Source organism: Ornithorhynchus anatinus, chromosome 21 (genome assembly GCF_004115215.2).
Source record: "Ornithorhynchus anatinus isolate Pmale09 chromosome 21, mOrnAna1.pri.v4, whole genome shotgun sequence".
Classification (NCBI taxonomy): domain Eukaryota; kingdom Metazoa; phylum Chordata; class Mammalia; order Monotremata; family Ornithorhynchidae; genus Ornithorhynchus; species Ornithorhynchus anatinus.
In genome coordinates, this window is record NC_041748.1 from 14,153,967 (window position 1) to 14,176,045 (window position 22,079).

Here is a 22,079-nt window from a genome sequence, read left to right on the forward strand (position 1 = left end):
GAGTCAAAATGGGAAGGTGAGGCCTTCGATTTCTCCTGGTCTAGCGGATAGAGCTCAGGCCTAGGACTCAGAAGGACCTGGGTTCTAATTCAGGCTCTGCCACTTGTCTGCTGTGTGATCTTGGGCAAGTCATTTAACTTCTCTGCATCTCAGTTACCTCATCTGTAAAATAAATATTAAGTTAGTGAGCCCCAGGGGGGATAGGGACTGTGTCCAACCTGATTTTCTGTACCTACCCCAGTGCTTAGAACAGTGCCTGGCACACATTTGTTTAAACATTATTATTTTTATTATTAGTAGTATTTATTAAGTGCTTATTATGTGCCAAGCACTGTTCTAAGCGCTGGGGTAGATACAAAGTAATCAGTTTGTCTCTCATGGGGCTCATAGTCTTAGTCACCATTTTATAAATGAGGTAATTGAGGCACAGAGAAGTTAAGTGGCTTGCCCAAGGTCACACAGCAGACAAGTGGCAGAGCCGGCATTAGAACCCATATCCTCTGACTCCCAAACACATGTTCTTTCCACAAAGCCAGGCTTACGATGTGCCAGACACTCTGCTAAGAGCTGGGGTGGATACAGGTTGGACACAATCCCTGTACCACGTGGGACTCAGAATCTCAAACCCCATTTTTCAGATGAGGGAACTGAGACATGTAGAAGTGACGCGTCTTGCCCAAGGACACACGGCACATGACCGGCAGAGTGGGGATTAGACCTTCTGTCTCCCAGTCCCATGCTCTATCCACTATCTGTGGAATATTGTGGCTATGTGATCAAGTGCCTTTGGTTTGATTTGAACCTTCCAGCCATAAATGTCAATGGGTGACTTCTCATACTGTGGCTGGGGGATTTATAGAATAACATTTGCATGCTCAATTCTTCTGCCGCCCCCTCTATAAATTTGTAGACTAGAATCTTTTCATCCTGAAGGGTTTAAACCCTTTCATTGTTATCCTTATGCTGCAGCTCTTCTAAGCCCCTGAAAATCTTGTTGGGCCTTTTGGTTTCTGCCACACACTGGACCACTGGTTTGAATTTGCTTTTCTGCTCTGCTACCCACCCATCAGAAGGCATGGATTAGTAGTTTCAAGACTTCCCTGCTTCTAAAAATACACCATCTCCCTGAAAAGGCACTAAAGCCAATCCCTACCTAGATAGCCATTCCTCTTAAAATGTGTTTGTCTTTTCAGGTTAAAAATTTCATTTCCATTCATTTAGGAATAAGAAGTTTTAAGGGTAAGTCCTTTGAGGGTAACCTCCTCATAAATATAATTAACTGATATTAGTTTATTTTTCAAATGAACCAGAAGGCACTGAACGGAAATTTCCTCTGCTTGCAAAAGAGCAGAACCTAATGAAATTAAGTCATTTCTACATCAATTTGGGGTTTCCATAGTAGGCTTCTAGTGACCCACTTTCAGTTAGGCATTCAGCAGCTGTTTGGGTATCCTGCTGGCATGGGGTTCGCTCTCAAGTACAGGCTACCTCAGCTGTCTTCCAGTGGGCAGAGCACCCATGCCAGCAAACTGAGTGTGTTCGAGAAGCATCGCTTGTGATCTTGCCATTTGAGGTTGACTATGGCCCCCAAGTAATGCTGAGGGAGCTGTTCTATGAGTTCTAGGTCATGCGTTCTAATTCTGATTCCGCTACCTGTCTGCTATGTGATCTTCCCCCGGCCCCTCCTACCTTCCCTCCAGGGCCCCATCATTAAGCACTCGGCCGTGGATCTGTCCAAATCCCTCTCGGAATCTATGGCTTTTTGGCTGTGTGATCACGGGGTTCCTTGGGTTTGATTTGAATCTTCCACCCATAAACGTCAGTGAGTGCCTCAGTTACCTCATCTGTAAAATGGGATTGAGATTGTGAGCCCCACGTGGGACAGGGACTGTGGGCAAGCCCATTTTCTGGTCCCCACCCCGGTGCTTAGTACAGTACCTGGCACATAATAAGTGCTTAACAAATACCCTAATTATTATTATTATTTTGAGTTGGATCTGGCTTTGGTGAGAAGTATAAGCCTTACAGCTAGAGATAAGACTGGGGAGCTCTTTGGCTTTTTAGGGACACTGACACTCTGTTCAGTGGTATTTGAGTTGGATCTGGCTTCGGTGAGGAGTACAGGCCTTACAGCTAAGGAGAAGATTGGGGAGCTCTTCTGCTTTTTAGGGACACAGACACTCTGTTCAGTGGTCTCCCAAAGGATGTCCTGGCCATCTGGATTTGATTTCCTATTTCCTTGCCTGTCATTGAAACGTTAATCAGGGCACTAGCTAGGTAACAATTATTGAATGATATTTAGGCTGGTATTGTCAATATAAATTTGGGTTGCACACAAGGTTTCTCTGGGGCAGGCTGATGCATTGCCTCAGTTTTATCAATCAATCATTCAGTCAATGGCATTTCATTCATTCATTCTTAGGCATGTATTGAACTCTGTGTGCAGAGCACTGTACTAATCTCTTAAAATAGTAGACTTCGTTTGTTTCTGTGGTATTTGTTAAGCACTGACTTTTTGCCAGAGAGAGAGCAGGAAAGAAAGATCCAGAAACACAAAAGGTCCAAATGAAGTGTTAGGATGAGAAATGTATTTCCCTGCCCCCCCCAACCTTCCCCCCCCCCCCCCCCCCCCCCGGGCCTTGGCTGGGAAAAATGTTCAAATATCCTTATGTAATAAGGTGAGCAAGTGAGTTACATTTACTCTCTTGTTCCACACTGGGGATGACCAAAATTCCCTGGTCTACCCTTACTGTGCTTATTGAGTTCCCTTTACAAAAAGGAGTTAACACATTTTCCAAGCTTATTGTAGAAGAAAAGTCTGAATTATTTAAGAAATTTTGAGTCCCCAGGTGGCTGTCACATTGAAGTAGATCACTGGATGACACTCACAAGAGAAACCTTATTCCTATACTGAATTTCTGCAATTTATAATGGAACATCCTTTCTCTTTTTTTTCAGATTGGTTTGGTTCTCCCTCTCCTGCAGCTAGAGACTGTGGGTATCCTCACCCAGAGAGCAAAATGGGGCCTGGATGGGGAGGAGATTCAGAGGAGATATAGTATCTCTGCTCAACTCCATCCCAAGATTGAGCGCACATATCATGCAGCATCTGAGAAGCAGAGGAGCAGCGTGGCTCAGAGGAAAGAACCCAGGCTTGGGAGTCAGAGGTCATGGGTTCGAATCCCAGCTCTGCCACTTGGCAGCTGTGTGACTGTGGGCAAGTCACTTAACTTCTCTGTGCCTCAGGTATCTCATCTGTAGAATGGGGATTAACTGTGAGCCTCACGTGGGACAACCTGATTACCCTGTATCTAGCCCACTGCTTAGAACAGTGCTCTGCACGTAGTAAGCGCTTAACAAATACCAACATTATTATTATTATTACCATGTCTTCTGATGACAATATTGGAATGTAGACCCTGTTTGTAATAGGAATCCAGCTAAAACTGACTGGAATCCTTAATCAAGAGCCCTTCATTCATTCATATGATCATATTTATTGAGCGCTCATTGTGTGCAGAGCACTGTATTAAGTGCTTGGAAGAGTACATTACAATAATAAACAGACACATTCCCTGCCCACAACATTCATCTCATTGCCTCGGAGAATACTCGTCAACCCTCATAGATTTGACCCCCGTCTCGTGAGCCCCCTCTAGACTGTAAGCTTGTTGTGGGCAGGGAATATGTCTACCAAGTGTTATATTAGATCCTCCCAAGTACTAATAGAGAAGCATTATGACATAGTGGATAGAGTACGGCCCTGGTTGTTAGAAGATCATGGGTTCTACTCCCGACTCCTGCTTATCTGCTGTGTGACTTTGGGCAAGTCATCTGAGCACTTCTCTGTGCCTCAGTTCTCTCATCTGTAAAATGGGGATTGAGACTGTGAGCCCCACAAGGGACAGGGACTGTATCCAACCTGACTTGTTTCTATCCAACCCAGTGCTTGGCACATAGTAAGCTCTTAATAAACACCATAATACAGTGTTCTTCACAGAGTAAAGGCTCAGTAAATATCACTGATCATGATAAGGAATAACTGTCTTTCGTCTCTCGGCTAAAGAAATAATTTCCTGTAGTCTTTCCTTTTGAACCTATTTTCCCTCCTGATGATCATTTATATTACATTTCTCTGGACTGTTTATAGGTTTTCTACACCTCTTTATAACTCAGAGACCAACACTGTACGCTTACCCTAAGAACAACCTTGCCAAGTCAATGAATAATGGGAAAATGACATCTCAGCTCTTACCCATCATACTCTTGTTAATACAGGTTGTCCAAGCTTGTATCAACTGATAACATCCTCTGGTCGATTATGAATTCCACATTTCTTTCCACCATGCTCATGGCTAGCCAGTCTTTCCCATCCTGAATTTGTCATATTATCATTTTTTTTGGTCCCCAAGGGCACTATCTTACATTTACTCCTAATGAATGGTGTGCTATTTTTGAAGAAACATTTTTTTTTCTATTTGAATGGTCCACACTAAATAATCCCAAACAAGGGAAATCTAGTTTGAAAGTCCTTTAGAGAACAAAGGTCTTGTATAGAATTGCAATTTTGACCTTTCTCTCAGTGCTCACAGCAGCGGAAAGGCCTAATGGGAAGAGCACAGTACGGGAGTCAGAAGGCTTTTTGCTTCTAAATCCGGCTCCGCCGCTTGTCTACTGTGTGACCTTTGGCAAGTCATTTCACTTGTCTGTGCCTCCTCTGTAAAATGGGGATTGAAACTAATGAGCTCTATGTAGGACAGGGACTGTGTCCAACCCAATTATCTCATAACAACCCTGGCATTTAGTACAGTGCCTGGTACAGAGTAAGCTCTTAATAAATACCAAGAATATTATTATTATTGCTCAGTACCTTCTACCTTTACTCACTGATTGTGCACCCAAAATCTGGACATTGGTGAGGAGGGTGGGGGCAGGGGTAAGAGAAAACGGGGAAGATGAACTCTTGAGAAATTTGCGCAAGGCTCTTCGCAGGGAAGTCTTCTCCACAGGTCCCTGTGAGCCTTGTCATGGAGAAGCATACTGCACATGTGTAGGCAGGAGAAATAGAAAGCAAGAAGAAGCAAATATACAATTTTTTCCCTAAAAAAGAGACCTTAGACGAGAAACTTTTTTGTTGATAATATGTGAAATCAATCCCAATTTTTTTCAATTGCTCTTTGTGCCTTCACAAGTGAGATATCACCCACTAGCCAACATTATTAGTGGAGTGATAGAATAGGCAAGTCAGAGGAACAAAAACACAAGTTGGGAGAAATAGGTTGAGGACAACTCAAGATACCAAAAAAAAAAAAAAATGAAAAAGAAAAAAAGAAGAGAGCTGGATAAAGTAAAATGTACCAGAGAAAAGATGTGATGGGGTCTTTTAATCAGTATCACGGAGACTTCAATCCTTCTGCTTAAAAGAAGAAGGGTGGGCCTGGGAAATTTCCAAGTCTGTTCACAATACGTTAAACGTGCTCCTGTGACAATAACCATTTATAATTAGCTGCAATTAGCAAAAATCAATTGAGGAGTGGTAAAATCATAAACGAACAAATTAAAAGGCTGCAATAAGTATATCAGGATGGCAAGACAATAAATCCGAGCGCATTCATTCCCACAAAGGGAGCAGTGCTATAGTCATCTTAGCTTTCTTTTATACCCACCTGTTTCCCAACACAAACATTTTTGCTTCCCATCAGCAAGTAGCTCCTTCCTTCCACTTCCCCACCTCTTACCTTCCCTTTTTCTTAACTGCACGACTGTCACAAGGATCTCAGTGATAGATCATAACCCTTATCCGCCCACTCTCAGCATCTCCCTCTTCCTCCCTTTGTTCTACCAGGGTTTATGCATTATCTTTTACCAGGGATAAAGCTTTTTTTTTTTTTAAACATGCGGGGGAAAAAAATCTTCCCTGGCAACAAGCACTAAACCAACTGTCAACCAATAAGCCACTCTGGGTCATACACTTAACTGAAAGTTGCTACCCATTTTCCTGAAAGTGTGTCTACATGCCAGGATGGCCTCGGGGTCCTTTTACCAATGGATAGCGTTGGAAACTGGGGAATCGGGGAGCCCACATTTTATTATGGTATTTATTAAGTACTCATTTTGTGTCAAGCACTCTACTAAGCACTGTGGTAGATACAAGATAATCAGTTTGGACCCAGTCCCTTTCACTCACAGGGCTCCTAGTCTAAATCAGAGAGAATAGGATTTAATCTCCTTTTACAGATGAAGGAAGTGAGGCACAGAGAAGTTAAGTGACTTGTCCAAGGTCACACAGCAGACAGGTAGCAGAGTTGGGAGTAGAACCCTGGTCCTCTGACTGCTAGGCCTATGACCTTTCCACTAGGCCTCACTGCTTCTCATGTAGGTTCACAACTTAAAGTCTTGGAGAATGGATTACAAAAGTTTGTTTCTAAAAAATATACTAAATTCCCATGATTGTCAAGATGATAAAATAGTCACCGCAAATGGCATCTCTGTCATTCTGTTTGTAGTAATGATGTGTGGTGTTCGTTAAATCAAACTCTGTAGTAGATGTAAGATAAGCATTCGATACCTGTTCTCTCTCCTACTTGGACTGTGAGCCCCATGTGGCATAGGGAGTGTGCCCAACCTGATTACCGTATAACTACTCTAGCACTTAGAAAAGTGCCTGACCCATAATAAGCTTACAAACTTAATAAGTTTACTAATAAATTTTATTGTAATTATTATTATCATTATAAGCAGCTAAGACACAGTCCCTATCCCACACAGAGCTCACAGCCCACAGGTACTGAATTCCTGTTTTACAGAGGTAGAAACTGAAGCACAGAGAAGTGACTTGCCCAAGGTCACACAGCAGGCTTGTGGTTCATCCAGGATTAGAGCCCAGGCCTCTTGACTACCAGTTCTGTGAGCTTTCCACTAGGCCACCTTGTTTTTCAAAGACCAAGGTGATAAAATAATCACCACCATCATCACCACCCCCAGCAGAGTTATGAATCTGATTAGTTTGAAATTCGCTACCCATGTCCAAGAAGTATTTGAAGTACGGTTGGACAGAGTATGGGTGATTTTTGCTATAATGCTAATTAGTTTTAAGAATCAGGTAACATCACCCAACAGCTAGCATCATCCACATCAGCCCATGATTGTTACCCACCACTTAAGTGATGATAATAAGAAGAAGAATAATGGTATTTGTTAAGGTGTCCCTCGTGGGTCTCAATTTTACAGATGAGATCACTGAGAACCGAGAAGTGAAGTGTCTTGCCCCAGGTCACACAGCAGATACGTGGCAGAGCCGGGATTAGAACCCACATCCTCTGACTCCCAAGCCTGGACTCTTTCCACTAAGCCACAGCTCCTGATGATGTCTCTGCTATGCTGCTCTCTACGCCCACGTCTGTGAGGATGAGAGCCAGTCCTTAATTTACATCAAAGATTCTGCTACCTTTCTTTCCATCTCAGATGGCTTCTCCAGATGGTCCATATACCTTTAATCTACCCCACCAATACGAGTTGTGCACCTCCCCTCTTATTGCCTATGCAGCTGGCTGTGTACTCCTTAAGCATTTTTTGCTACTCCAGTCTCACAGTATTTATGTCCCTAACTTTAAAGCCTTTTATTTCCCCTATTCGTAATTTATCTTAATGCCAGCCTCCCCTGTTAACTATAAACGCCTTGTGGGTAGGGATCACGTCTATCGCTTCCAGTAGAAGCAGCATGGTGTAGTAGATAGAGCACAGGCCTGGGATTCAGAAGATCATGGGTTCTAGTGCCAGCTCCACCACTTGTCTACTGTGTGTTCTTGGGCAAGTCACTTCTCTGTGCCTCAGTGACCTCATTGGTAAAATGGAGATCGAGACTATGTGGGACATGGACTGTATCCAACTTGATTTGTTTGTATCCACTACAATGCTTAGTACAGTGCCTTGCGCATAGTAAGTGCTTCACAGATATTATTATTGTATCATATTTTCCCAAGTGCTTAGTACAGTGCTCTGCAACGAGTACATATTCAGTAAGTACCACTGATTGATTGATTATATGCCACACCATCTGCTGGTCTGAATTCACTGGTCAGATCATTTGAACAACAAATAGTGCTATTAATTCTGAAATAGCAAAGAACCGGTTATGATATATAGCTATATTCACACACTCATGCCTGGGATGGACACTTCTTAAATGCACCGGTGACACAAACAGGTAAAAACCCTTGTCTGATGGTTAAAGTTTTGGCCAGAAGACAAGAATACAGCACCACCTCTTTCACTGTACTAAGTGCTTAGTACAGTGCTCTGCAGATAGTAAGTGCTCAACAAATACCACTAATTGATGGAATTCCCAAACTGGTCTACAAATGTAACCTCTTCTGAGGCCTGGGATTCTCCTTGCCTCCGATGTAGTAGCCGCTCCATTTGGAAGAATGAATGATTCTTTCATTTGTATTTACTGAGCGCTTGGGAGAGTAAAAAATAACAATAGACACATTCCTTGCCCACAAGGAGCTTACAGTCTAGAGGAGAATGAAGACAGTAGGTTAGAACGAGGAGATTCTAAAACACTTTGGGTATTAAAATCTCAGTTATCTTTATTTTCCTCCACTCTCATCACCACTGTAATGAGGGTTTCCTCTCTCACATATCTTAGGAAGCTATGTGGGGGAGGAACATTTAGGGGCAAAAAAGGGTCTCAAGACGAGAGAATTTTCAAATGTCAAGTATGATCAAATGAAAATGTCTCGGTGCCAAGCAACCAGAGAGGCAGAACCTTTTTAGCTTAGGCAGTTTGTACGTGGGAAAATGGAGGAAATCATTTCTCTTCTCAAATGCACCTGAGAACTATGTTTGCTCAACCTGGTTTGAAATTTTTATTCTGCCTAGAGATGCACACTTTTCTGGCTCGACTTGACTTGCTCCCTTTATTCATCCCCAACTCTAGCCCCACGACACTTACGAACATATCTGTAATTTATTTACATTAATGTCTCTCTCCCACTCTAGACTGTAGCTTATTTTGGGCAGAGAATTTGTCTGTTTATTTTTTTATTGTATTCTCCCAAGCGCTTAGTACGGTGCTTTGCACATGGTAAACACTTAATAAATATGATTGACTTAGAAGCAGTTGGGGTGTAAAGGAATAAAATCAGAGCCCTTCAGCGTCTTCATTCAAGGTGGTGCCGTTGTGGGCCCAAATGAGCAGACGGTTTACACAGGGAGAAACAACACTTTGAAATCTTCTTCATCTTGCTGCAGGCACGGAGGACTAGATTTCCTCGGCAAAATGCAGATTTCCTGCTTTCAAATTGCCCTTTTGCTCCCCGACATTTTCCTTGACCAGTTAAAGAAAATGTTTTTCATCCACTATTATTGAATATTACTTATTATTTATGATCCAATATCATTATTAGGGCTTTATAGAGCTTTCATCCTGAGCTCTTTCCAAAGCATAAAACCTGATACGCCCTATAGGAAAAGAAGACCTTAGTGGGTAGCGAAGACCTTTTGGAGGCCTTGGATGAAGGAGCTAGAGGATTAATCAATTAATCAGTAGTATTTATTGAGCGCTTACTGGCTAGGGGTGGAGCCAAGATTGGAACTGAGGTCTCCTGAATCCCATTCCTGTGTGTTGTAATAATAATAATGATAATAATAATTGTGGCATTTGTTAAGTGCTTAATATGTTCCAGGCACTGAACTAGGTGTTGGGGTAGATATAAGCAAATCGGGTTGGACACAGTGAGCCCCATGTGCGACATGAAGTGGGTCCAATTTAATTAGTTGGTACCTACCCCAGGGCTTAGTAGAGTGCTTGGCACATAGAAAGTGCTTAACAATATCATTAAAAAAAATTCACAAAACGTGAGAGGGAAAATGTGAAATGGTGATCCAAGCACTTATCCTACCTGGCTTGGTCTACTACCACAGACTTCTCGCTGAGCTCCCTGCTTTCTGTCTCTCCCTACTCCAGGACATACATCACCCTGCTTCCTGGATTATTTTCCTAAAAACACGCTCGGGTCATCCACTTCAACATCAAACAGAAACTCCATACCACTGGCTTTAAAGCACTCAGTCACCTCTCCTCCTCCTACTACCTCAACTTGCTGACCTTACCCCAACTCAACTCTCTCACTTGGCTCCTCCAAACGCCAACCTTTTCACTGCACTTCGAATCTCATCTTTCTTGCTACCGACCCCATCTTCTCCCTCTGGCTTAGAATTCCCTCCCCCTTCATAACTGGCAGTTCAGTATTCTTCTCACATTCAAAGTCCTACTAAAATCATACCTCCTCCAAGAGGCCTTTCCAGAATAATCCCTTTATTTTCCCCTATCCATTCTCTCCTCTGATTGGACTATGCCCTTGGCTGTTTACCCTTTAAGCACTTTGATACCCCATCTCCAAACCCACTTTTAGGTACATATCCATATACTTTGGAGCTTCCCCTATCCATAAATTATTTTAATGTCTGAGTCCCCCTGTAGACTATAATAATAATAATAATAATAATAATAATGGTATTTGTTAAGAACTTACTATGTGCCAAGCATTGTTCTAAGCGCTGGGGTAGATACAAGGTTAATCAGGTTGTCCCACAGGGGGCTCAGAGTCAATCCCCATTTTACAGATGAGGTAGCTGAGGCACAGAGAAATTAAGTGACTTGCCCAAAGTCACACAGCTGAGAAGGGGCAGAACCGGGATTAGAACCCACAACCTCTGACTCTCAAGCCCGTGCCCTTTCGACTAAGCCATGCTGCTTCTTTGTAAGGACTATAAGCTTCTTATGGATCATGTCTACCAACTCTGTTACATTATACTTTTGCAAGACATCAGTACAGTGTTCTGCACAAATTAAGCACTCAAGAAATACCATTGCAGCTAGACTGAGCAGAATATCTGATGGTAGATGAAGACTTGGAGGCACTCAGGGATAACAGTCCATAAAAAGTCAGGGAATGTTGGATAATCTCTTCATAATTATGAGAATGACTTCCCAAGAGGATAATCATCACGTGATTCTTCCACACAGCCTGGTGGCACCACTGAGAAACAGCACAGCCGAGGTGAAGCAGGACGGATCTGGGAGTCAGAGGACCTGGGTTCTAATTCCAGCTCCGCCATGAGCCTGCTGTGTTACCTCGGGCAAGGTAACTTCTCTGTGCCTCAGTTCCCTGCAACTGCAAAATGGGATTTCAATACCTGTTCTCCATCCCACTTAGACTGTGAATCTCATGTGGGACTTGATTATCTTGTATCTACCCCAACACTTAGTACAAGGATTAGCATATAGAAAGCGCTTAACAAATGCCACAATGATTGGACTCACCAGAATACCAGGCCTAGGTTGGTACCAGACATGGAAACACTTGTTAGTTTATAATCCTAAATAAAACAGGGAAGTGTTTGCCTTACCTTTTACTTCTCAACACTCTTTTATTTGCATGGGCATTTGAATTTCTTTTTCTGATTTTGCCTTAAATGCTGGAATTCTTCTAGACCTATTTTTAAAGAAGCAGTGTGACCTAGTGGATAGGGCATGGGCCTGGGAGTCAGAGGAATATGGATTCTATTCCCGGCTCTGCCACTTGTCTACTGTGTGACCTTGGGCAAGTCACTTCACTGCTCTGTGCCTCCATTACCTCATCTGTAAATAATAATGTTGGTATTTGTTAAGCGCTTACTATGTGCCGAGCACTGTTCTAAGCGCTGGGGTAGACATAGGGGAATCAGGTCGTCCCACGTGGGGCTCACAGTCTTAATCCCCATTTTACAGATGAGGGAACTGAGGCACAGAGAAGTTAAGTGACTCGCCCACAGTCACACAGCCGACAAGTGGCAGAGCTGGGATTCGAACTCATGAGCCCTGACTCCAAAGCCCATGCTCTTTCCACTGAGCCACGCTGCTTCTCGTAAAACAGGGACTAAGACAGTGACCCCATGAGGGTTATGGATTGGGTCCAACCTGATTTGCTTGACTCTGCCCCAGTATTTAATAAAGCATCTAGCACATAGTAAGTGCTTAACAAATACCCAGAAAAAAAGAAAGTTCAGTGTGGCACATAGTAAATGCTTAACAAATACCACAGTTTTTATTAGACAGGCCTACCAAATCTTCTCACTGACAGGGCAGTTTTTTTAAAAAATATTGTATTTTCTTGGCTTTCTATGTGCCCAACACTGTTCTAAGCACTGGAGTTAGTACAAGAAAATCAGGTTGGACAGAGTCCCTGTATCAGATTGGGCTCATAGTCTTAATCCTCATTTTACAGATAAGGGAACTGAAGCATAGAAAAGTTAAGCAACTCGCCCAAGGTCACACAGCAGACAAGCGGCAGAGAAGGGATTAGAACTCTCAACCTCTGACTCCCAAGCCTGTGCTCTTGCTACTAGGCCACCTTAGTAGGAAAATAGAGAAAAAATTTCATGCAGGCAAAACCCTCATCCATGACAAATTCCTCAGCATTAACTAAAAGAGTAAGTCGTCTTGACTCGTCTTGCTGCTCACTGATTGAGAGGAACTATTTTTTCACGAATAACTGCCGTGCACAGTGATTTTGCAGGAAGTGCTCGGGCTCTCTGGCCCACCTGCTTCCTGAAAGCGGCACCTTATGTCCAAACGTGACAAGCTGAAACCCATTTCCACATAAAGTTGATGGTATAAATGGGGAATTGGTTCTTGAACCAAGGGTTGATGCTCTATTTTTTTTTCCAAATTACCAAGAATTGTGACTCAAACAATTACGGGTGACTAATTCACCCCCATTAATATATTCATATTGAGTCAGAGAGGTTCCCTAGCAGGGTAGCTGATTTTTACTTGACTGGTTGTTTGTTTATTGTTGTATTCTACTTTCCCAAGTGTTTATTACAGTGCTCTGCATACAGTAAGCGCTCAATAAATATGACAATGAATGGAAGTAAAGCAGATGTGTTGACCCTCCGTGTTCACCTGTCTCAATCGATCAAATGTATTTATTGAGTGCTTACGGTGTGAGGAGCACTGTAATAAACACTTTTTTATGGCATTTGTTAAGTGGTTACTATGTTCTAAGACTTGGGTAGATACAAGGTAATCAAGTTGGGCATAGTCCATGTCTGTCCCACATGAGGCTCACAGTTTTAATCCCAACTTGACAGTTGGGGGAACTGAGGCACAGAGAAGTTAAGGGACTTGTCCAAGGTCACACAGCAGACAAGTGGCAGAGGCAGGATTAGAAACACGGTCCTTCTCAGAGCCAGGTATGCTCTCTCCACTAGGCCACACTTAGGTGGTTGGTAGAAACATTCCCTGCCCACAGTGAGTTTAGAGCATAAAGTGGGAGACAGACATTAACATAAATAAATAAAGGACATGAACACAAGTGCTGTGGGGTTAGGGAGGGGTGAATAAAGGATGCAAGTCCTAATGCAAAGGTGACACAGAAGGGAGTATGAGAAGAGGGAATAAGGGCTTAGTCAGGGAAGGCCTTTAGGAGGAGATGTGTTTACAATAAGGCTTTGAATGTGGCAAGAGTGATTGTCCGTCAAGCATGAAGAGGGAGGGCTTTCCAGGCCAGAGGCAGGAGGTAGGTCAGTGGCGAGACTGACTAAGTAGGCTGAGTGAAACAGAGTCTCACAGGCTTGTGAGACAGGGAGGATAGTGGTGCTGTCTACATTGATGGGAAAGTCAGGGGGAGGACAGGGTTTGGGTGGGAAGATTAGGAGTTCTGTTTTGGACATATTAAGTTTGGGGTGATGAGAGGTCATCCAAGTAGAGATGTCCTGAAGGCTGGAGGAAATATGAGACTGCAGAGAGGAAGAGAGTTCAGAGCTGGAGATGTAGATGTGGGAATCATCCAATTAGAGATGGTAGTTGAAGTCTTGGAAGAGAATGAGTTCTCCAAGGGAGAGGGTGCATAAGGAGAATAGAAGGGGACCATTGAGGAACTCCCACAATAAGAGGATGGGAAGAAGAGGAGGAGCCCATGAAAGAGACTGAGAATGAGCTGCCAGAGAGATAGGAGGAGAACCAGAAGTGGGCAGTGTCAGTGAAGCCAAATTGGGGCAAAATTTTCAGGAGTAGGGGCTGTTAGTGCCAAAGGCAACTGAGAGGTTGAGGTGGATTAGAATGGAATAGAGGCTGTTACAATTGGCAAGGAGGAGATCATTGATGGCTTTTGAGAGAGTGGTTTCAGTGGAGTGAAGGGAACAGAGGCCAGAATGGAGGGGTTCAAGGAGAGAATTGTTTCTCTCAAGACAGTGGATGTAGACAACTCTTTCAAGGAGTTTGGAGAGGAATGATAGATGGGTGGGGGGATTTGAGGAAACGGACCCCTTGGCCCCATCCTCCCTCTGGCCTGGAAGTCCCTCTCACTTCATATCTGCTAGACCACCACTCTCCCCTCCTTCAAAATCCTACTAAAATGACATCTCCTCTGAGATGCCTTCCCTGGTTATACTCCCTATGCTCCCTCCCTTCTTCAACGTCTATGTATTTATGTCTGTACTCCTTAAGCACTTGAATACTCACCCCAGCCCCAGTCCTTTAGCACTTATCTATGAATCCTTGTAATCTGCCTCTTTTCCTGTTTGTAATTGAATTTAAAGTCCTGTTTCCCCCTCTAGACTGTAAGCTTCTTGAAGGTAGGAATCATGTCTACCAACTCTTTGGTATTGTACTCTCCCAAGTGCCTTTAATATAAGCATTCAATAAATATGATTGATTGACTGGACCTTCTTGAGCTCTCTTTAAACTCTCCTCTTCCCTCCACTCTCCACTGTGGTTTGAAAAATCACTTTCCTATGGCTCTCCACTCCTCGTCACTACTGTCTATTATGCCAGAGCTATGGCATAAATAGCATTAATCGTAGTCCTAATCAACTGCTTACCATGTGCTAAACATTAGGGTAATCAGCTCAAACCACGTCCCTGTCCATATGGGACTCACAGTCTAAGAGAGATGGAGAAAAGACATTTAATCCCTACTTTTTAGATGAGGAAACAGAGGCACATGGAGGTTGAGTGACTTGTCCAAGGCTACAGAGCAGCCAAATGGTGGATCTGGGTTTAGAACCTAGATCTAATCCTGGTTTATCAGTGTACCAAACCAAGCACTTAGTAAACTGTTCTGGACATAGTAACCACTCAATAAATATAATCGATTATTGATAGTAGTAGTAGTATTCTAATAGCACCGTACTATGTTTTGGAAGAGAAACACAGAGATGAAGTATAAACCTCAACTTGGGGAGGGTGGTTTCATGGCAGATGACAGGTAAGGAAAAGAGAAGAAAAATACAGAAGACCAAGACGAGGACAAACATGAAAGAAAATGTAGGGTCTCGGGTTCCTGAGAGCTCAAGCCCACTGCCCCAGAAGCCGCGACTGAGGTTACACCAGTGACTGGCTCTAAATTCTAGAGCCAGTCACTCCACTACTCATTCTATCCTGCTTTGATTACTGCATCAGCCTCCTTGCTGACCTCCCTGCCTCCTGTCTCTCCCCACTCCAGTCCATACTTCACACTGCTGCCTGTGTCTTTTTCCACAAAAACGTTCAGGACACATCACCCCGGGCTCCTCAAAAAATTCCAGTCATTGCCCATCCACCTCTGCATCAAACAAAAACTCTTCACCTTTGGCTTTAAAGCAGTCCACCACCTGGCCCCTTCCTACCTCACTTCACTACACTCCTTCTACAACCCAGCGCGCACACCTCGCTCCTCTAGTGCTAACCTTCTCACTGTGCCTTACTCTCTCCTGTCTCACCACCGACCCCTGGCCCATTACTGCCTCTGCCCTGGAATGCCCTCTCTCCTTAAATCTGATAGACAATTACTTTCCCCTCTTTCAAAGCTTTAATGAAGGTACTTCTCATCCAAGAGCCCCTCCCAGACTAGGACCCCACCCTTTCCTCATCTCCTGCTCACTTCTGCGACACCCTGACTGGCTCCCTTTGATCTTCCCCCTTTCCCGCCCCATAGGACTTATGTACATGTCTGTAATGTATTGTTTGCAATGCTATCTGTCTCCCTTCTCACTGCACAGACCTTGATTCAGATGTGGGCATCTGTATCTATTTCCTGTCCTTAAAATGTAAAGCACTGATCCCTCGATGAGCTACAGACTGAACAACTGGAATCTTCACCGAAAAACATGGCCACCACGGGCTGAACCGAGGGTTCTATTCAAGTGACGTCTTCATAGTTTGTCTTCTGCTCACACCGTACCTAGCGGTGTTGCATAAAGACATTTTCAACTACGATCAGGTTCGAAGCACTCAAAACAATTCAGGCTATGACAGAGCTCTAGCTCGCCTGCTCTCCTTTCTCTTCACCCACCCGCCCGCCCACCTCACTCCACACACCGCGGCATGAAGGATCCATCTTCTCCCTCCGTTCTGAAGCACCTTTAGTGACTGCAACATCTGTAATCTCAGATCAATGCCCAGAGCCGTCTGCTGCCTACACAAGGAAGACAAGGTTTCAGCGAGAAAGTTTTATGCCCGTTCCTTTGATACATTCTCTGCTGTGCATTCTAATCCTGTCTCTACCAGTGGTCTAATGGGTGACCTTGCGCAAGTCACTTCACCTTTCTGGGTCTCAGTTCCTTTATCTGTTTAAAGGGGATTAAGAGGCTGAGCCCTATATGGCATAAGGAGAAGCAGCATGGCTCAGTGGAAAGAGCACGGGTTTGGGAGTCAGAGGTCATGGGTTTGAATTCTGGCTCCACTACTTGGCAGCTGTGTGACTGTGGGCAAGTCACTTAACTTCTCTGTGCCTCCGTTCCCTCATCTGTAAAATGGGGATGAAGACTGTGAGCCCCACGTGGGACAACCTGATGACCCTGTATCTACCCCAGCGCTTAGAACAGTGCTCTGCACATAGTAAGCGCTTAACAAATGCCAACATTATTATTATTATTATTATAAGGACTGTGTGTCTAATCTGATTATCCTGTATCTACCCCAGGGCTTAGAAGAGTGTCTAGCACATATCAAGCACTTAACAAATACCACAAGCGATGCCATGTTGAGGAATTCCCTAGTCAGAGAAGGGGTGTGGAACCCAATCGCCTTTCTACCTCTGCATTCATTCATTCTAATGTATTTATAGAGCAATTACTGTGTGCCGAATACTGTACTAAGCGTTTGGGAGACTACAGAATGACAATAAATAGGCATATTCCCTATCCAAACGACCTTACAGTCTAGAAGGGGAGACAGACATTAATAGAAATAAATGAAGACAGAGGAGTTGCCTGCTTTGCATTTGCTCTGCTTTGATGGACCCGTGACCACTTGAAGCCAGGTGGCTTTTGCCAATTCTCCACCGACTTTGGGGAGGTGCCAAGGAGCCTCTAAATCTGGCCAGCCGAGTCAAAGCCTGCTGGGAAATGGGTTGATCGTGAGGAGAGCTGGGTTCTCCTCCCAGCTCTGTCGCTGCCCTGCTGACTTTGGGCAAGTCACTTGTCCTCTCTGTTCTTCAGTTTCCTTACCTATACTATGAAGATAATGATACTTGCCTCATCTTACCTTACAGGGATGTTGTGTAGATAAAATGTTAAAGCACCTTGGTGAGATAAAAGCGTTATTTACGAGAAAGGTAAGCTTACATCGCTCTCTTTCGCCTCCAACATCTTGCTCTCACCTTGAATTCCTTTTCCCTTCACATCCGGCTGACTACTGCTCTCCCCATCTTCGTAGCCCATCTGAAATCCCATCTCCTCCAGGTGGCCTTCTCTGATTAATCCCTCATCTTCCCATCATACTTCCCCACTACTCCCACTTTCAGCAACACCTAAGCACTTGTCCCCGCCCACTAACCTCTTGGGATAGCCCTTATTGAGAGATTTTTAAACTCTGTTGCTTCCCCCTTCCTGTCCTTTATTTTACTGTCTTTCTCCCCTGCTAGATTATACAGCTTCTTGAAAGGTCAGGATCATATCTACTAATTCTACTGCATTCGCCCAAGCCTGAACACAGTAGCCCTCAAAAGACACCACTGATGGATTGATGAGTATAATTATTCTGTTCCCAAACTTTTCAAGCATAGACCCTGGGAAATTATCCTTTAGAGAAACCCCTAAAAGGTACCTTTTAGTCCTGGGTTCTGATGTTGGAGATATGCAACTCGTAGAAAAGGGAAGGAAAAAAGGGCAACAGAATAGTCTACAATCTAGCGCACTGCATTTGGGCGGTAACTTTCTTCTCACACGAATGAGTAGCAGCATGGCGTAGTGGGTAGAGCGTGATCCTGGAAGTTAAAAGGAACTGGGTTCTAATTCCGGCTCTGCCACTTGCCTGCTGACTGACCTTTAGTGAATCACGTCACTTCTCTGGGCCTCAGTTACCTCATCTGTAAAATGGGGGTTAAGATCGTGAGTCTCATGCGGGATAGGGACAAGGCCCAACGTGATTAGTTTGTACCTACCCAGAGCTTATAAAGTGCCAGGCCCATAGTAAATGCTTAACATATACCAACACACACATACATAAAAACAAAATTTGCAGCTGCTCAATTTCCTTGTTATCTGACCCTCCTGTTATGCCATAGGATTTGCTTAGAAAAATAGGGTGGAGCAACAGACCTTTAAATTGAGTATGCACTGTATACCCCAAGAGACATGCACCCACAAAAGGCCTATGTCTACAGTGGGACAAAGCTTCAAATCCATTTCCCTCCTCCTCCTCCCCTGCCCCACTCCTACCCCTTCCCTATTAGAGAAATGCTCTTTTTCTCTGGGTGGACATTGCAAGAAGAGGAGTGACCACGTGAGCGTGATGGCTGTGTTTGAAAGCAGGGCTGGCGGGCTTTCCAAATCAGCCCAACGGATATACAACCCTGAAGCAGAAGGAAGCAGTGTGGCTTAGCGGATAGAGCACGTACCTGGGAGTCAGGAGGACCTGGCTTATTAATCATAATTATAATGATAATTATAGCACTTCTTAAGCACTTACCATGTGCCAAGCACTGAGGTAGAAACAAGTTAATCGGGTTGGACACAGTCCCTGTTCCAGATGGGGCTCAAAGTCTTAATCCCTATTTTATAGATGAGGTAACTGAGGCACAGAGAAGTTAAATGGCTTGCCCAAGATCACACAGCAGATGAGTAGCAGAGTCGGGATTAGAACCCAGGTCCTTCTGACTCCCAGGCCCACGCTCTATCCTCTAGGCAACACTACTTCTAATTCAGGGTTCTAATCCTGACTCTACCACTTGTTTGCTGGGTGACCTTGGACAAGTTACTTCAATTCTCTGCATCACAGTCCCCTCATATTTACAAATGGGGATTAAGAGTGTGAGCCCTATGTGGGACAGTGTCCAGCCCTATTACCTTGTATCTACCCCAGCTCTTAGTATGGTGCCTGGCACATAGTAACAAATATCACAGTTATTATCATTATTACTATTATTATTATTAAGGAATTGCAGAAGTGAACTACTTCAAAGGTGGCTTACTGCATTGAGTGCGTCTTGATGTTTTGTCTGCTTCTCTTATGTAAAAGTCAGCCCTATTAGGGTCCTGTTTCCCCTTGGGGTTGAACCTGTGCAATTTTAGAGCTAGCTAGCCTTCCTGCCCACCCCCTGACTGAATGCATGAGCTACAAGCTGCAGGAAAAGAGGCCGGTACATGCGTCTTCACTACAAGCCACCGGAATCAGGAAAGAAATACAGGCATTCCTCCATCTTTCTGGCTTCTGTTAATGAGGGAAGGGATTACACCCTGAGCTTCTGGGAGAACCAGAAGAGCAAGCTGGTTTGGTCATTAAAAAGTGTTCTACTTGCTCTGCAAAGAAGTAGGCTTGGATAGAAATCCCTGACCTAATGGCCACCCTCCCGGGGACCTCTGTCTCCCCTGGGGTCTGGTGCATTTCCACCAGGCAAAAATTTACAACTTTTTAAAATTATATTTGTTAAGTGCTTGCCATATACCAGGCACTGTCCTAAGCGCTGGGGTAGATACAAGAAACAATCTCTGTCCCACATGCTGCTCACAGTGTTCATCCCCATTTTACAGGTGAGGGAACTGAGACCCAGAGAAGTGAAGTGACTTGTCTAAAGTCACACAGCAGATGAGTAGCAGAGCCAGAATTAGAACCCAGGTCCTTCTGACTCTCAGCCCCGTGCCCTGTCCACTAGGTCACGCTGCTTTATTGAGAGGTAATTTGCAATGAGCACAGGCCTACGAGTCAGTACACACAGTTTCTAATCTCAGCTCTGCTACTAGTCAGATGTGACCTTAGGCAACTCACTTAAGTTCTCTGGGCCTCAGTTTCCTTATTTGTAAAATGGGGATTAAATTCTCCTCCCTCCTACTTAGACTGTAAACCCCAAATGGAACAAGCAGCATGGCACAGTGAATAGAGGACAGGCCTGGGAGTCAGAAAGTCATAGCTCGATCTGGTGCTCTGCCACTTATAATAATAACGTTGGTATTTGTTAAGCGCTTACTATGTGCCGAGCACTGTTCTAAGCACTGGGGTAGACATAGGGGAATCAGGTTGTCCCACGTGGGGCCCACAGTCTTAACCCCCATTTTCCAGATGAGGGAACTGAGGCACAGAGAAGTTAAGTGACTTGCCCACAGTCACACAGCCAACAAGTGGCAGAGCTGGGATTCGAACTCATGAGCCCTGACTCCAAAGCCCGTGCTCTTTCCACTGAGCCACGCTGCTGTGTGACCTTGGGCCAGTCACTTAACTTCTCTGGGCCTCAGTTATCTCATCTGTAAAATGGGGATTTAGATTGTGAACCCCATGTGGGACAGGGACTGTATCCAACCTGATTAGGCTGTACCTACCCCAGCACTTAGAACAGTGCTCAACACATAGTAAGCATTTAACAAATGCCATCGTTACTATTATTATAATTGTCTTGTTTCTACTCCAACTCTTAGTACAGTACAGAGTCTGGCAAATAGAAAGCGCTTAACAAGTGACTTTTTTTTTTTTAAAAGATCATCTCTTCCCCTGGTCATGACTCAAGCCCTTTGAATTGCTTTGTTGGAACCACTGCTTCCTGCTTTCTCACTCCTACCCCTTCAGAGCAGCCAAACTCTCTGTGCTCTATTAACAGACCACCATCACTCGTCACATATCACTGGGGGCTGAGGAGGATGGGGGGTCCAGTATATTCCCCTCTTTATCCCCATGGGGTTGGTCCTTTTTGCATCCCTCTCTTCTTCCCTCCTGGGAACTCTGGTAAGAAACCCAGAGGACCAGGGATGGCAAGGCCTGGTGGGTGAATCTCTGACAGATGTCACAGATGTCACCCCTCAAACAAGTTCCCAGTGAGCTCTGTTCCCGGGGTCACATCCTGTCACCCACACACTGCTGCACCGTACAGAGAAATGGTCAACCTGGGGCAAATGGTGTGGTCTGGTGCAAAGAGCCTGAGCCCGGAATCAGGGGACTTTCATTCGTTCACTCATTCAATCTTGTTTAGTAAGCGCTTACTGTGTGCAAAGCACTGTACTTAGAGCTTGGGAGAGTACAATATAGCTATCAACAGACACATTCCCTGCCCACAACCAGCTTACAGTCTGGAAGGGCCCGTTGTTGGGCAGGTACTGTCTCTTCCTGTTGCCAAATTGTACATTCCAAGCACTTAGTACAGTGCTCTGTACACATAAGCGCTCAATAAATATGATTGAATGAATGAATAGGAGAGATAGACATTATTATAAATAAATAAATAATGAAATAAATAAAGGCAGACCTGTGGTCTAATCTCAGCTCTGCCATTTGCCTGCTACGCTTCTCTTCTCTGGGCCTCAGTTTCTGCATCTGTAAAAAGGGGATTAAAGACCTGTTCTCCCGCTGCTTTGCTGTGAGCCCCGTTTTCGGACAGAGTCTGTGTCCAACTTGAATATCTTAAGACGGTGCTTGGTACGTGGTGAGCACGTAATAAATAGCACAGTTACCATTAGGAGAAGTCCAGATGGAGCAACACCACGTAGAAGGGGACTTGGGAGCAAACAGCCTTTACTTTTTGAGGGAGGGCCAGATAAAAACAGAGAAATGCCGTTTGCCTTAAGGGACAATATGGAAACTCAGACTCGAAACAATATCCAAGAACACGGCATTGTGGATAGAG

General features: G+C 44.3%; 1 protein-coding gene across 3 annotated transcripts in view; it reads right to left on the minus strand.

The window, feature by feature from the left end:
- Positions 1-22,079, minus strand: part of PDE10A (phosphodiesterase 10A) — a 543,800-nt gene that overhangs the window by 330,343 nt on the left and 191,378 nt on the right. The window lies entirely within an intron of this gene.